We start from the raw sequence: 13,064 nt of genomic DNA, 5'->3' as shown, positions 1-13,064 counted from the left end.
ATCCGGGTCGAGTCCCAGGCCGACCCCTTACTCGACTGCCGGCCCGGCCTCGATCTCCGGCGCCTTCATCGACGGTCGGCCCGACCTCGATGTCCTCAGCAACCCGATACCCTCGACGACTGCCAGTGCCCTCACCGACCGCCGGCCCGACCTCAACCGTCGCCGGGTCCACTTCTAAGTCTGGCCGCGGTGATCCGCCGCCCGACTCCTCCGCGGCATCTTGGGAGGCGTTTGCCACTTACGGCCTTCTGGGCATTGTTTCGGTAAATGTTAAAAATCCTAATACAGATCTTTAATTTCCTCTTTCTCCCCTCTACTACAATCATCTGGGAAAGGGCCCCAACCCAAGGCACTGCCTCTCCATTTCTTACACAGATGCCACCTGATCGGATGGGTTACCCCAGCTCTTTGTGTTTTGGACATATATATGGATAGTAAGGGCTCATTGAATTGAATACAGGGGCTATGGGTCAAATGCAGGCAAATGTGACGAGCTCAGTATGCCAGCATGGTCGGCATGAAAAATGTGGGCCGAAAGGCCTGTTTCCATGCTGTACAGCTCTATGATTCTATGACCCTATTCAGAAGAAACACAAGAAAATTATCCCCAGCTTCCTGACCACTCTTTATCGCCCAGGGTATATTATTGAAGCAACTCATCTGGTCATTATCCCATTACTGTTTTTGTTTAGTCATAGAGTGAAACAGTATGGAAACAGGCCCTTCAGCCCAACTCGCCCACACCGGCTAACAATGTCCCAGCTACACTAATCCCACTTACCTGCGCTAGGTCCATATCTCTCCAAACCTGTCCTATCCATGCCTAACTGTTTCTTAAACGATTGGATAGTCCCAGCCTCAACTACCTCCTCTGGCAGCTTGTTCCAAACACCCACCACCCTTTGTGTGAAAAAGTTACACCTCGGGTTCTTATTAAATCTTTTCCCTTTCACCTTGAACCAATGTCCTCTGGTCCTCGATTCCCCTACTCTGGGTAAAAGAATCTGTGCATCTACCCGATCTATTCCTCGCATGATTTTATACACCTCTATAAGATCGCCCCTCATCCTCCTGCGCTCCATGGAATAGAGACCCAGCCTGCTCAACCTCTCCCTATAGCTCACACCCTCTAGTCCTGGCAACATCCTCTAAAATCGTTTCTGAACCCTTTCAAGCTTGGCAATATATTTCCTATAACATTGCGCCCAGAACTGAACACAATATTTTAAATGCGGTCTCACCACCATCTTATACAACTACAACATGACCTCCCAACTTCTATACTCAATACTCTGACTGATGAAGGCCAAAGTGCCAAAAGCCTTTTTGAGCACCTTATCTACCTGCAATTCGACCTTCAAGGAACCATGCACCTGTGCTCCTAGACAACACTACCGAGCCTACCATTTCCTGCTGCAATCGTTCACAACCATCTTCACTATCTGCAAAACCACTAACTTTTGTATCATCAGCAAACTTGCTAATCTTGCCCTGTATGTTCTCATCCAAATCAGTGATGTAGATGACAAACAGTAACGGGCCCAGCACCGAACTCTGAGGCACACCACTAGACGCAGGCATCCAGTCTGAGAAGCAACCTTCCACCATTACCCTCTGCTTCCTTCCATGGAGCCAGGTTGCTATTCATTCAGCTATCTCTCCTTGGATCCCATGCGATCTAGCCTTCCAGAGCAGCCTACCATGTTGAACGCCTTACTGAAGTCCGTGTACCTTTTTGGTCATGTCTTCAAAAAAATCAATCAAATTTGTGACACACAACCTCCCACGTACAAAACCATGCTGACTATCCTTAATCAGCCCTTGCCCATCGAAATGCCTGCATATCTTATCCCTCAAAATACTCTCCAGTAACTTACCAATCACAGATGTTAAACTCACCGGCCTATAGTCTCCAAGGTAGACAAAAATGCTGGAGAAACTCAGCGGGTGAGGCAGCTTCTATGGAGCTAATGAATTGGCCTATAGTTTCCAGCATTTTCCGTGCAGCCTTTCTTGAAAAGAGGTACAACATTTGCCACCCTCCAGTCTTCCGGCACCTCTCCTGTATTGAAGGACGAGTCATTGTCAGGGCCCCCGCAACTTCCTCTTTAGTTTCCCACAATGTCCTCGGATATATCAGATAAGGCCCTGGAGATTTGTGTAGCTTCAGTACTTTTTTGACAGTAACCTTGACTGCTCTCAAGACACTTCCAGTGACTGCTTTAAATTTCCTCCGTCCTACTGTCTTTCTCCTTGGGAGAAACAGAGGAGAAATACTCATTTAGGACCTTGCCCATCTCCTGTGGCTCCACGCGGAGGTGACCGCTTTGATTCCTGAGAGGTCCCACTCTCTTTCTAGTTACCATTTCCCCCCCTTATGTATTTATAAAATCTTTTGGGATTATGCTTAATGTTACCCGCCAGAACTATCTCCTGGCCCCTTTTTGCCCTTCTGATTTTCTTTTTTAGTTTACTCCTTATGCCCCTGTCCCACTAAGAAACCTGAACGGAAACCTCTGGAGACTTTGCGCCCCGCCCGAGTTTTCCGTGCGGTTCCCGGAGGTTTTTGTCAGTCTCCCTACCTGCTTCCAGTACCTGCAACCTCCGGGCAACCACCTGCAACCTCCGGGAACCGCACGGAAACCTTGGGTGGGGCGCAAAGTCTCCAGAGGTTTCCGTTCAGGTTTCCTAAGTGGGACAGGGGCATAAGTTCCCGAATCTTTCAGTGCGCACCTTTACTGCCATGCTTCCTACAATACAACAGCGATTGCATTTTAAATGTACTTCCTTGTCTATAAAGGTCATGAGAGCTGCTGTACAAATACAAACTCTTTGTGTTAAGTTACTGATTTACAACCATTTTTCCAGGAAGTGAGCTGGAGTTAATCTGTTCCTTCTGATTGAAATTTGAACCAAAGTGTTTTTAATAGTCTGTTATTTAAGCAAAGCCATCTCCTCAATCCATAGGATAATTCCTCCTCAACTGAACCATTGCACGCAAGTCTGATTCATTGTCATTTCAATTATTCTGCAAGAAGCACATAAAAGGCAGATTCACCACATCAGTAGTCATCTCTGCTGCCAGTAATCTGACTAAGTTTGACCAATTAAGGCAGACGAGCTGTAATGTGGAAAGGCTTTGCCTACTAGGTAACTTAAAAGCTATACCCCCTGGGTTACCAGACAACCTCGAGGCATATGACATAGTTCCAAAGAATACACTACATTAGTTTCAACACGGGACGGAAGATCAATGGGACCAGGCAGTCAAGAACCATGTTGTCTTGTTCTGGCTGTTTTGTCAATATGGGAAAAAAAGAGACGAGTTTATAATCACACATTTCACATCAGCTCCTAGTCATGTATAGCCAATTAAGAACTTTTGAAGTAAAGTCACTATTGTAATATAAGAAATAAATTAGCCAATTTACACTCGGCAAGCTAATGGAAACAGCAATGGTTCAATGCGCCAATTGCCTTCGCTCTGTACTGTAGTTTACTTTACATGTCTAAAGTGGCAGAACCTCATACAAATGCTTTAACATCAACACAGCAAAAAACCAGGCTGCTCAACCTGTGAAATTTTATCAACTTGTTACCACTCTCTTTATACATAAAGGTAAGTGCACTTGTTCTACAAAAACAGTAGGTCATCGTTTATTTCTCTAGATTTCCTGAATGTTCAGATGAAGTTAGCTTCACATGCATGTGTGTGCACACTCCTTCATAGATGAAAACATTTCTCAAACATTTTACTTTGCTAAATGCATCAATAATCCATGAAAGCTGAAACTGCCCATGAATAGCTATACCCACTACACCATTGTGAGTCTCAGCCAATGCATAGAAATAATTGGCTCGGATTGTTTATTGGGCAATGAACCTAAATGTTGTTTCTTCCATTCCGATGCCGGAGCTCCATCATCCCAGCGAGAGGGCCTGAAACATCGGGCCGCCGTTGCGGCAACTGCGGAAGGCTCAATAGGCACCGGCCACGGGTGAACAAGAGGAAGATGACTGAACTATGTTGCCTTTCCTCACAGTGGGAAACGTTAATTCCGCTGTGGGGGGGATGTTTTTATGTTTTATGTTAAATTTTATAGTGTTGTTTATCTTGTTTGTGTGCTGCATGGTAACTCAAATGTCACTGCACCAATTGGTGTATGTGACAATAAATGTCCTTGCCCTTTGTCCACTTGTATAAAACAGGTTTGGCCACATTTGGAGTATTGTGCAGTTCTGGCCATCATATTGCTGGAAGGCTTTGGGGAGAATGCAGAAGCAGTTCACCAAGATGTTGCCAGGATTAGAGAGTAAAGTCCATAATGAGAGGTTGACTGACTTGGATTGTTTTCTCTGGTGCATCGGAAGCTGAGGGAAACCTGATAGAAGAGTATAAAATTATGGAGAGGTATAGATAGTGTAGATAGTAAGAGCTTACTATAGGGGAATTCAAAACTTAAGGCAATAGGGGAAACATTTTAAAAGGGCTACTTTCAATGACTAGGTGTCATGGTACACCAGTCATTGAAAGTAGGCATGCAGGTGTAGCAGGCAGTGAAGAAAGCGAATGGTATGTTAGCATTCATAGTAAAAGGATTTGCGTATAGGAGCAGGGAGGTTCTACTGCAGTTGTACAGGGTCTTGGTGAGACCACATCTGGAGTATTACGTACAGTTTTGGTCTCCTAATCTGAGGAAATACATTCTTGCCATAGAGGGAGTACAGAGAAGGTTCATCAGACTGATTCCTGGGATGTCAGGACTTTCATATGAAGAAAGACTGGATAGACTCGGCTTGTACTCGCTAGAATTTAGAAGATTGAGGGGGGATCTTATAGAAACCTACGAAATTCTTAAGGGGTTGGACAGACTAGATGCAGGAGGATTGTTCCCGATGTTGGGGAAGTCCAGAACAAGGGGTCACAGTTTAAGGATAAGGGGGAAATCTTTTAGGACCGAGATGAGAAAAACATTTTTCACACAGAGAGTGGTGAATCTCTGGAATTCTCTGCCACAGAAGGTAGTTGAGGCCAGTTCATTGGCTATATTTAAGAGGGAGTTAGATGTGGCCCTTGTGGATAAAGGGATAAGGGGGTATGGAGAACAGGCAGGTACAGGATATTGTTGGATGATCAGCCATGATCATATTGAATGACGATGCAGGCTCGAAGAGCCGAATGGCCTACTCCTGCACCTATTTTCTATGTTTCTATGTTAAATGACAACTGCTTTACACAGAGGGTGGTGCGTTTATGGAATGAACTGCCAGAGGAGGCAGTTAAAGCAGATAAAATAAAAACATTTAAAAAACATTTGGACAGGAACATAGATTGGAATGATTTAGAGGGATCTGGGGCCAAATGCAAGCAAATGGGACTAGCTTATCTTGGTTGGCACGGACAATTGTGGCGAAATGGCCTGTTTCCCTGCTGTGTGACTCTATGACACTACTAGAATTATGTTTACAAGAACCGTAACAAACTTTGATAATTTATGTTAATATATATAAAACTAGCAAATAAATAGCAATACAGATAACAAGTAAGGCTTATGAAGTTTAATATTTAGCTAAGAGTAAAAAAACAATGCAACTCCAAATATGAAGTTTAACAAGATCTTGTGTGTTCAACAAACAGACCACAAATACAGTAAATAATCACACAGCAGATAGTACCAGTTCTGCTTGTGTCCAAAACTGTAGTTTATTCAGAGAATTATGTGCCAGCCAAATTCCTAAAGCCCAGAAATGGAAGCAAAAGCGGACTTTCGGCAAACAAGTAATGTGTTGTCACATTTTCAATCGTTAAATTTGGGAAGATTCATGCAGCAACAAATTATAGTGGCCAATGACATCAGCTGGGTTGGATGTGAATGGGCTTCCATGCCACTTGTCGTTCTTGTTTTGCTGCAGGGGTCAGCATGGTGGCCCAGCGGTAGAGCTGCTGCCTTATAGCGTCAGAGACCAGGATTCGATCCCGACTACGGGGGCTGTCTGAACGGAGTTTGTATGTTCTCCCCGTGATTGCATGGGTTTTCTCCGCCTGCTCCGGTTTCCTCCCACACTCCAAAGTCATGCGGGTTTGTAGCTTAATTGGATTTAGTAAGATTGTAAATTGTTCCTAGTGTGCAGGGTAGTGTTAGTGTACGGGTGATCGCTGGTCGGCGTGGACTCGGTGAACCAAAGGGCTGTGCTGTATCTCTAAACTAAACAAAACATTATACAACTTTCTTGGATTGAAGTGTGAAGATCAAGGCTCCCAACTTCTGCTTCCCCCCCCCCACCTGAAACATCTAGCAATGAAGTGTCGCCCCTTCTACTTCCCAAGGGAATTCATCGCCGTTGTCATGACTGCAGACTATATCCTGTCCCAGGCAGATGTTCAGCTAGCACTTGAAGCACTACACACAGTGGTCAACAAACACTAACCAGCATAACTGAATGCCTACTCCATCTTTGCTGGGGACTTCAACAAGGCTAGCTTGAACAAGCTATCATCAGCATGTGTCCTGCAGCATGTAAGCACTATCGACCAGTGCTACTTCACCATCAGGGATACCCATCCCTCACCCACACTTTAGAAAATCGGACAACCTAGCCGTGCTCCTTCTTCCTGCATAAAAGCAATGACCGAAGAGTGCAGCTCCAATGATGAACACTTTACAGAGCCGGTCGGAGAGGCATAGGAGCGACTTTGTGACTGCTTAGACTCGATTGACTTGCCGATGATCAAGGTCACGGCAGTTGACGAATGAAAATGCCATGGTTATTACTAACTTCACAAGGAAATGGCTGGAGGAGTGTGTTCCTACCAAGATCATCCAATGTTCCCTAACCAGAAGCCTTGATAAATTGTCAATTCCATTATCTATTGAGATCGAGATCTGTGGCATTTAAGTCCAGTGATCCAGGGTCGTATGAGAAGTCCAGATACAACTCCAGCAAGCCATCGCAATGCAAAGAGATACTTCCGGACTAAACTGGAGGCTCGTATGGACTTACTTCAATTGTGCACGCCATCATTTCCTACAATGTGAGGCCGACTAGGACATCTGACAGTGACCCATCACTCCCGGACTAGCTCAGTGTTTTCTAGGCTGGAGTCAAAGGAAAAACAACAGTTTATCTTCAATAGCTTCCAGAGTCCGATCGCTCCTGTGATCTCAGTCTCGAAAGCTGACGTCAAGCTGACTGGTTGCATCATGGCCTAATTCGATAACTCAAACGTCCAGAAACGAGGTTGCAGAAAGTGGTAGACATTGCCTGGTTCATCATAGATACTAATCTCCCCACCTTCAAAGGGATCTACAGGAAGCGTTGCCTTAAAAAAGCAGCTAATACCATCAAAGACCCACCAAACCTGACCACATTCTCGTTTTGCTGCTAGCATTGAGAGAAGGTACGGGACCGAAGAACCGTGACCACCAGGTTCAAGACCAGCTTCTTCCCATCAACCATCGGGTCTAGCACCACCCTACACAACCCTAACCAAAATCTTACCTCAGCACCAGACTGGTGGAAGGTTTCAATTGGAACGTTTCAATAGACAATAGGTGCAGGAGTAGGCCATTCGGCCCTTCGAGCCAGCACCGCCATTCAATGTGATCATGGCTGATCATCCCCAATAAGTACCACGTTCCTGCCTTCTCCCCATATCCCCTGATTACGCTGTTTTTAAGAGCCCTATCTAGCTCTCTCTTGAAAGCATCCAGAGAACCTGCCTCCACCGCCCTCTGAGGCAGAGAATTCCACAGACTCACCACTCTCTGTGAGAAAAAGTGTTTCCTCTTCTCCGTTCTAAATGGCTTACTCCTTATTCTTAAACTGTGGCCCCTGGTTCTGGACTCCCCCAACATCGGGAACATGTTTCCTGTCTCTAGCCTGTCCAAGCCCTTAACAATCTTATATGTTTCAATCAGATACCCTCTCATCCTTCTAAACTCCAGAGTGTATAAGCCCAGCTGCTCCATTCTCTCAGCACATGACAGTCCCGCCATCCCTGGAATTAACCTTGTAAAACCTACGCTGCACTCCCTCAATAGCAAGAATGTCTTTCCTCAAATTAGTGGACCAAAACTGCACACAATACTCCAGGTGGTCTCACTAGGGCTCTTTACAACTGCAGAAGGACCTCTTTGCTCCTATATTCTATTCCTCTTGTTATAAAGGCCAACATGCCATTTGCTTTCTTCACTGCCTGCTGTACCTACATGCTTACTTTCATAGACTGATGTTTCAACATCATCCCACAGATGCTCTTTGACCCACTGAGTTCCTACAGCATTGTTTGATGCTCCATGTCATTCTTATTTTCTCCAGCCTATTTGCTGTTTTGAATTTGCTGGAAGTAGAATAACGTATTCGGCTAGAAATCTAATTTTACTAGATTCTGGTCTATGACCCATCCAGAGTGCTCGCATTATATTCCTTTGATGTACAAGACGCAATGTCAGGAGCGTGAATTAGTACACTGACCTTATTTTTACATTATTTTTTCCCTAACATGGAATGTTTTGAGCTTAAAATACAGTAGATAAACTGTTCAACAATGAGCTCTATATTGCTGGGAGATTTGCATTTTAATTTACTTATCATTCAGCTTCCCTTGAATATTTAATTACACATCGCAACAGCCAAAAATTACTTCTCTGTCTTTTATAAATAAATCAAAATAAAAATCACAATCATTTAGATGGATAAAATACCCTGAAGGACTGTGAGGAACTATGGAAGGCTTGAATATCCATATAGATGGGAAAAAAATTAAAACTATATTCATATATTTATAATCATGCAGGTGCACAGTATAAGGTATTAGATCTTGACAGGAAATGAAAGAGTATCTATCATATATGACTTCGAGAAAGAAACCATTTTATGTAGATAAGGAAAGGTATCAGGGAGAGGGGGAGGTTACAACACAAAGATTACTAAAAGTGGAGAGGTAATGCCAAAACATTAATCAAATTGTAGATTGATCACACCTTCTGTACTGTACATTTCTAGTTTCATAATGGAATTATAGAAAATGGTAAAACTAGATGTACACGGATAAAACTGGAAATTCTTTGTCTTCTTTCTGCAAAAAAGAAAAGATGAATGTGCAATCTTAAAGAGGTTTTAATATACAGAAATGGACACAAAGTGCTGGAGTAACTCAGCGGGTCAGGCAACATTTCTGGAGAACATGGATAGGTAATTTCTTTGGTGTCGAGACTCTTCTTCAGACTGACAAAGGATATAAAAAAAGAAGCCATTAATAGGAGAAAGTTATGGTGAACAAAAATAGCAAATTCAGAAGGCAGTCTCCTGACAGTATGAGAGTCTTAAGAATGGGCACAGCCCTGGCAAGGATGAGCGAAAAGGGATTACAGGACTTCACTGACAGAGATGCATGAGGAAAGGCTTAACTGGAGCATTAACGCTGGCACCGACTATTACTGTGCTATATATCCTATTACATGTGTCATTCCTAGAAGTTGCAGCAAGATAGAATATGAAATTACAGGTCGGATTAAAAGGCCAGTGTATGTCTTGTGCCATCCAGTGGCAACCAATAGTAAAAGCAATGAAAAATAAATTGTGCAGCAAAGCCTCTCGTCATACTTCTCCCAAACGAAGAAACAATTTACGTTTGAAATGCTATTGCAGCTGTGCAGGCAAGATGTGGCAAGCATGTAGCACTTTGTAAGGCCCATAAATATCAATAAGATCAATGGCTGTTGTCCAAACCCTTTAGAATTCATTCTCTGAACCTCGGCACCCCTTTACTCCTTTAAGCACTCCTTAAAACTCTTTGACCAAGACTGGGGTAATACTAGCCCTGGATTATGCCCTAACATCTCGATTGTGGTTCTGTGTCAAGTTTTATTAAATAGCTGTCCATTGAAGCATCATCTGATATTTCACATTCTTAGAGATTCTTAGTACATACAAGTTATTTCAGTTGATGTATTTTAACATTTTTAATGAGTAGGATTTGGATCTTTAACATCCATTGATCTAACAAATAAGGGCCCTGTCTTAGTAACTCATCCAGAGGTTGATATGATTGAAATGTAAACCTCGATTACCACCTCAAGACCAGGAGATGGACTAAAAGCCACAACATGGGGTGCAGGAGGCTGAGGGATGATATTATGAGGTGTCTAAAATGTTGAGGGGAATTTGATTAATTCCCCTCAACATTTTAGACACCTCATACTATCATTCCAAACTGATTCAGTGGATGCTACATCTTTTGGGTGCTGAACACCCCATAATCCTGAAATGAACACTCTACTCCTAGCCCGTGCAGGTGGAGTGTTTTCTAGGAGAGAATAAATGCTCCAAAGATGCTTTTAAAGCCTCCCTGAGAAACATCTATCATCTTTGACTCATTTGAATTCCAGCTCTGTGAGATCTCAAAGTAGAAGAGCATCTAGTAAGGCTCTGAGCTTCTCAAATGACACTGATAAAGCTGCTGCCTCACAATGCCAGAGACCCGGGTTTGATCCTGACTGTCTGTGTGGAGTTTACACGTTCTCCCAGTGACTACGTTAGTTTCCTCTGGGTGCTCCGGTTTCCTTCCACATCGCAAAGACTTGTTGGTTTGTAGGTTAATTAGCCTCTGTCCTTAGTGTGTAGGGAGTGGGAAACTGGGGTAACACTAGTATGATCAGGTGTTCACTGGTCAGTGTAGACTCGGTGGGCCGATGGGCCTGTTTCCATGCTATATCTTCAAACTAAACCAAACTAAATTAAACAATCACTAGAACACGGTGAGACCATTCAAAAAAGGCAGAAGGACAAAGCAGCTACAGTTTAGTTTATTGTCACGTGTGCCGAGGTACAGTGAAAATCTTTTGTTGCTGCTATCCAGGCAGCAGAAAGACAATACATGATTACAAACGGGCCATTTACAGTGTATAGATACATGATAAGGGAATAATGTTTAGTGCAAGGTAAAGCCAATAAAGTCCGATCAAGGATAGTCCGAGGGTCACCAAAGAGATAGATAGTAGTTCAGCACTGCTCTCTGGTTGTGGTAGGCTGATTCAGTTTCCTGATAACAGCTGGGAAGAAACTGTTCCTGAATCTGGTGGTGTGCGTTTTCACACTTCTATACCTTTTGCCTGATGGTAGAGGGGGGAAGAGGGAGTGGCCAGGGTGCGACTGGTCCTTGATTATGCTGCTGGCCTTGCCGAGGCAGCGCGATGTATAAATTGAGTCAACAGAAGGGAAATTGTGTGACGGTGTGAGTTGCGTCCACAATTCGCTGCTATTTCTTGCGGTCTTGGATGGAGCTGTGGGTGTATGGAACAAGCTGCCAGAGGCGGCAGTTGAGGCTGGGACTATCCCATCGTTTAAGTAACAGTTAGACAGGTATATGGATAGGACAGGTTTGGAGGGATATGGACCAAGCGCAGGCTGGTGGTACTAGTGTAGCTGGGACATTGTTGGCCGGTGTGGGCAAGCTGGGCCGAAGGGCCTGTTTCCGCACTGTATCACTCTATGACTAATAGCAATAATGTCCTTCCTCAAATTAGGAGACCAAAATTGCACACAATACTCCAGGTGCGCCTCACCATGCCCCTGTACAACTGCAGTAGGACCTCCTTGCTCCTAAACTCAAATCCTCTGGCAATAAAGGCCAACATGCCATTAGCTTTCTTCACTGCCTGCTGTACCTGCATGCTTACATATATTTCATTTCGTGAAACTTTAATTTAATGTTTCATGTATTTTGTTGTGTTTTTTTTAATGGCTGTCAGCAGATCAAATTCCCTGCTGGAATAAATAAAGTTCTATCATATATTGTATCTCGTATCGAATCTCGTGTCGTAAATCATATAACCATATAACAATTACAGCACGGAAACAGGCCATCTCGGCCCTTCTAGTCCGTGCCGAACACTTATTCTCCCCTAGTCCCATCTACCTGCACTCAGACCATAACCCTCCATTCCTTTCCCGTCCATTATCTATTTATATATTTTATTTATTTTTTAAATTTATTATAATATATTTTTTAATCATATCGTATCGTATCTCATATCGTATATCATATCGTTTATCATATTGTATATCACATCATATATCCTATTGTATCTCATATCGTATCTTGTGTTGTATATCATATATATCATATCATATCGTATATCAAATATCGTATATCAAATATCGTATCGTGTCTCATATCGTATCTCGTGTCGTATATCATATCGTATATCATATCATACATCGTAAGTATCTCTTATCGTATCTCATATCGTATCTCATATCGTATCTCATATCGTATCTCATATCGTTTTTCGTATTGTATCTCGTATCATATATCGTATCTCGTATCATATCGTACTCATATATAGTATTTCGTATCTCATATTATATATCGTATCGTTTGTATCTCATATCGTACCCAAGCGAAGCTGAATAAGAGATGCTGGTCAACCAGACTCTCACACATAAAATGGACATAGACATGAGCGCCGCCGCCGCCGCCAGTGGGAGCTTGCTGTGCTGTGCAAAGATCTTATAGCGGAGCAAGATAGGCTACTCCTGCGAAATGCAATGAGCTGACGTGTAGTACGCTATGGAGGGGATCATGGGCATTTTTCCCCGCCCATTTTAGTAACCTGAGCCTACCTGACCCGACCCGACTCGCAGTGTAATCAATGTCGCGGGGCAACAGTTTGTGTGGGTTAGATTTGTCAGTTCATACTTCTTGTCAACAATAAAATTTGACTCTGGTAATTGTCTTTTTTAATGTTTTTTAAATCATTTCTTTTTAAATGGCTCACAAGCAGTGTTTGAGTTGATTTTGTAGTAACCGGAACCGACCCGACTCGCAGGGTGATTGACATTGCGGAACTTTGCGTGATATAGGGTTAGATTCATAATTCTGTTAGTTCATAATTCTGTTAATTCTTGTTAAAGAATAAAATGTTTATAAACACACATACATGAAAATTATATAAATGTATATAATCATATAACACACACAATTATATTTCTTCTGATCCAATAATGAACTTTATTTCAGACTAGACAAGGGACATTAAATAAGAAACAGTGTAAATAAG

Source organism: Amblyraja radiata, chromosome 8 (genome assembly GCF_010909765.2).
Source record: "Amblyraja radiata isolate CabotCenter1 chromosome 8, sAmbRad1.1.pri, whole genome shotgun sequence".
Taxonomy (NCBI): domain Eukaryota; kingdom Metazoa; phylum Chordata; class Chondrichthyes; order Rajiformes; family Rajidae; genus Amblyraja; species Amblyraja radiata.
This window is presented reverse-complemented; position numbering follows the sequence as displayed.